This window comes from Halyomorpha halys, unplaced genomic scaffold, assembly GCF_000696795.3.
Source record: "Halyomorpha halys isolate HHAL.00 unplaced genomic scaffold, Hhal_1.1 Scaffold1105.1, whole genome shotgun sequence".
Lineage (NCBI taxonomy): Eukaryota > Metazoa > Arthropoda > Insecta > Hemiptera > Pentatomidae > Halyomorpha > Halyomorpha halys.
The window spans coordinates 406,533-411,577 of NW_027115192.1; positions in this window are offsets into that span (position 1 = coordinate 406,533).

The following is a 5,045-nucleotide window of genomic DNA, read 5'->3' on the forward strand; positions in this document are numbered from 1 at the left end:
TTCCAACGATATTAAAAAATTTAAATTATTTCTCCATTAAACCTTTCTAAATCTGAAATTCCATTGCGTCCAGGTCCTGTGACGTTGCAGCGTGAATTTTCAATGGACTTTTTTCAGTTATATCAAATTGCTTACAATAGATATTTATAATTAAATAACTGTGATTTCGTTAAACACAATAACTTCCTTAAAATTAGTTAAATTAAAAAGTTAAAATTAGTTTCCACAGGAAAACTAATAGGGAAGGGAGGGGTGATATGGAACGTGGAAAGAAGAGTGACGAATGCAACGCCACTGAAGAAAAAGGGAAGCAGGAAATTTAAGGAGATCATTGTCCCCCTTCCCTTCTGAAACGTGTAGTCCTTCATGAAAACGTTTTATTTTTAAATAATTTAAATTTTTTAATATCGTTGGAATTGAACAGTGGTTATGAATGCTTATTTGTTCGTTGAGATTCAGGAATGATTAAACTGTAATTAAATGCAGTGTAATCTAGATCATTCATTAAGATTTCTCAAATATTCATATCTGTAATTTTATAAAAAAAAACACTATTTCGAGAGAACGATAGGAATTAGATGATTCTGAAAATGCATTATCAGAAAAATAGTAAATGACTTCATAAGAAACTTGTATCTTTAAACTGCTCTATTAACTAGAAATTATCCAGAATAAATAAATCCGGTGGAGAAATATTTTCGACTAGATTCACCACTAACTAAATAAATTTATGATTCAATAAATTTATTTAAATAAATTTATCGAATTATGGGTTTACAATTTGTTATTCTTTAAAAATGAATAAACTAAATAATTATTTAAGGCTCATTCTTATTAAACGTACAGTAATTGACTGAAAAATTAGTATGCAAATTATTATTACAATACAATCTACCACGCATCAAATTAATTTATCAATTTTTTTTTTTTGAGTTATCATTCAGGTTAATTTTCCAGGATAAGTTCAAACTTTAAAAAATTCATATTTAAAAGGTCAATTCTTTTCCTCACCATTGTATTTACAATGATCATCTAAGAATGAATGTAAAAAAAAATTCTTGGGTGTATTAAAAAATGGATCAACGGTACATGCCATTTAAACTTGAACCAGAATGTGAGCTCCTTTGTCAGTCTGCTTTGCTGATACAAACCTGAGTGGCATGCGTCACTCCATCTCTCCCACATTCCACTGTTACCCGAGAAGATAGGAAAATTTATTTCGTATATTTTTAGATTTATTACAATAGCCGATGAAACTATCTGACAATTATTAGTTAGTTAAAGAAAATTCAACGGTATAAATAGTAATTCCAAATTAAAAACGATTTTTTAATATTATTGTTTGTTTGTTGGTTAGTTTTGAAAGGGCGTTTAACAGCCTGGCCATCAACACCCGTTGGTTGTTGGTTTTGGTAAGGCCTAGTTGTTCCATAGTCATTCATAGCTTTGGTATGGTGTACTGATCCGCACCAGTGGGACTCATTTCCGTGAAATTTGAAATATTATCTACCTAGGCAATTATAATCTGTTTGATAATCGTTACGATAGTGGAAAGAATGATGAAAAGCAGATAAGTAACTGTTCTAATTTTAAAAATAAGGCAAGCTAAATAGATAATTATAATAATTAAAGGCTGGTCTGATGGATAAATTTAATGCCTTTTTCTATTACGGATTCGTCGTTTCTCAACGCCATTGGAACATTTGTTGGTATCCTTAACTGGTTCAGAGTTAATGTGTAGTGACGACATTCTTCAAAAATGTATTTGACGGTTAGATAACTGTTATATTTCAAACATTTTCGAGAGGGCTCTCCTGATATGAGGTGGATGTGTGTCAATCGAATATGTCCTATTCTGAGTTGGGTGATCACTATTTCTTCACGGCCTCTACTTCGGGTTGATGTAATCCAGGACTTCACATCTTTCTTTATAAGTTTCAACTTACTGGGTGGACTTTCATCCCACATTGCCTGTCATCTTTTATTAATAGATTCCTTTAAAGGGCGAGCAAGTTCCTTTGCAGTTAAGATTGCTGCGGTTCTACCTGGGAGGACTAGCGCTTCTCTAGCAGCTTTATCGGCCATCTCATTTCCGGTAATACCAACATGCCCGGGAGCCCAGATGAAGTAGACTGACTTATCTATTTGTTTTAGTTTTAATATTATTAAAATCCTATTTTCTTTAAATATATTTTACTTTTGATATTTAAAAATTTATTTTACTCATACAAAAATTCCTTATTATTTTACAACAAAAGTTTTACACAGCTGAATCGAAATTCCAGTTCGTAAATCTCTTGGAAATAACTGAAATGTAAATTAAAGTTCTGGAATGATACCACAACAAATAAATTTTAAAAAATAATTCAATTCAATTGTACTTTCTAAAAATCTCCTTGGTTTCGGAAATGTAGTAAAATTAATTTTTCACATTAGAAATTAATTCATTAAACATAGTTAAATACTTTTTTATCAATTGTTTCATAAATGAATTATTCATATTATTTAAATTATATTAGTCTATCAGTCTATAGCAGTGGACGAACAACACTGGATAAGTGTTATAGTTCTGCGATTTTCAATTATACTTCCTCGTAAAGAATTAATGACATTGACCGGACTTGCAAAGACTTTTTGTTTAATTTCCCCTCTATCAGATACATTTAGTGCCACTACCCCACAACGACTGTGACAGAATTATGCCGTGCATATTTTAATGTTCTTGCTGATCACTTTCAACAACATTTAACATGAATGTTAACGTATTCATTTCAATAATAAAGTAATTGGAATACATATCAATTTTATTTATTATAACCTAAATAATTCATAATTATAAAAATCATTAGACATTGATGTGAATATCTCCTGAACAAAGCGTTTACACATTTATTGGATTTTTGTGCTTGTTTTGAGAACCTAAATTAACATTTTCAGTTTAGATATTTAACCTAATGATATCTATATGTGTGCATTTTTAAACTGAAAATGAGTATTCAAATTTGACCCATTCACATATTATTTAACCTTTTGGGTTTTCTGGACCAGACTTGTTCGGTAAAAATAAATATTCACTTTTTGAATATAATTTGATCATGAAAACTAGTTTAAATAAATGTTCTATTTGACGAACTTTCGATTGTTCGATTGTCAGTTTATTCTACACTAGTATTGTTTCCACAGTACCGAAGACAGGCGAGTTTGCATACATTCAGAAATTTAATTTTTTTTTGTGTTATATGCATCAAAGCATACATTTGATTTGGTCCTTAAAGTCAGCCAGGATATCAGTTGTAACACCTACTACATTTATTTCGAATTTAATGACATCGTAGATTGTTCGGGTTGTTATTATCTTGGAACCTTGTCAGCCTTATCAAATCCCACATACTACTTTCACTTAAGGATGTGACAAACAATCACAATATTTCGACCAGATCCTACATTTGCAGAAAACGAGTCTTTCACATTCAGCAATGTTTGATGTCACAGGAAATATTAGACTCAGAAACGTCATTACTATGATTAAAATTAAATGTATTTATTAAAGACCTTTCAATAAACTAAAACGTTATATAAATTTTTTCTGAGTTGGTTAGGCTATATTTCCTTAATTTTGATATAGAATATTTCTTATATTTTAATTACATATTACCTTAAAAAACACATATTTATGTAATTTTTTTTTTTAATTACATATATACTTACCACTGGTTTGTTTAATAGTGGCAACTCTGACAAAGAAAAGCTTTTTGTATTTTTTTGAAATGATCATTTCCCTCTGTAGACTGTCCCAAATCTTGTAAATTTGATGATAAGTATCAATGCGAGTTTGCCTCGGTACACTTTATAAAATACGTCAAATACAAACTAAAATATTTTTTATCTGTTAGATATGCTCCTGGTCAAGCAAAGCAGCGACATTTTATATATATTGTATAAAATCCCATCCCTTGTAAGTTAGTTGTTATCTTTAGTTTTGTGACAAGCTCATGGAGTATATCGCAGCTTTATCGCATTGATTAGAAAAGATAATTGTAGTTAAATAACTATAAATCAGTCAAATGCACTAACTAATAACTCTCTACAACTCCAAAAGAAAATTAAGAGAGAGGGAAGGGTGCTGTGGAATGTGAGAAGAAGGGTGACGAATGCAGCACCGCCGGAGAAAAAGGAAAGCAGGAAATTTTAGGAGCTTATATTTTCCCGCTACTGCTACGGAAAATCATGTACGGGGGTTTTCATTTCCTAATAATTTCAATACAAATTAAGAATCTTGAAATCTAACCATGGAAATGACTGAATAAGTAATCGTATCGATAAAGGATTGAATAAATTGTAATTGAAAATCGTGTGATCTAAATTATTCTAAATACTCGTTTCTGAACTAAATAATTTCGCAGATTAGTAAGTTATTTTTTTGTATAAAAATTACTTGAATTTTTATACGGAAAAAATATTTTGAAATGACGGTGCTTATTAATTAAACCTGTCTGAAAATATATCTTCACAAAAAATTCAATCTGATTTACATTTAATTTTGGATTTAAACTTTATTTCATAATATACCTAAAGATACAGATTAAACGAATGTGTTATATTTTAACGTCATTGACATACCTTGTGAAGACATGTTGTAAATTTATTTTTGAACTGCTCTACCTCCTAGAGATTATACAGAGTAAATAACAGTTGTGAACTAAAGTTTTGTCATTTGTTTTAGATAACATTCACTAAGAAAATTCATGAATTCACAATTAACCAATTTATTAATTTATAAAAAATAAATAAACTAGGTGTTCAGTTAAAAGATATAGTATTAATTGATTGATTTGTAATTATATTTTAGATCTATTGTCAGATGAAGTGCCCAAGATTGATATCAATGTTTTCTTGGTTTATTTGTAAGTTTAGTGCGTTTAATTACAAAAAAAAATCTAAATCTAAAATGGTCGATTTTTTTAACTTGTATTTTCTATAATCTCTGTATAAATAGACGTCAAAAAAGTTCCCGAGGTTATTAAGTGGGTCTACGGTACTTGCCA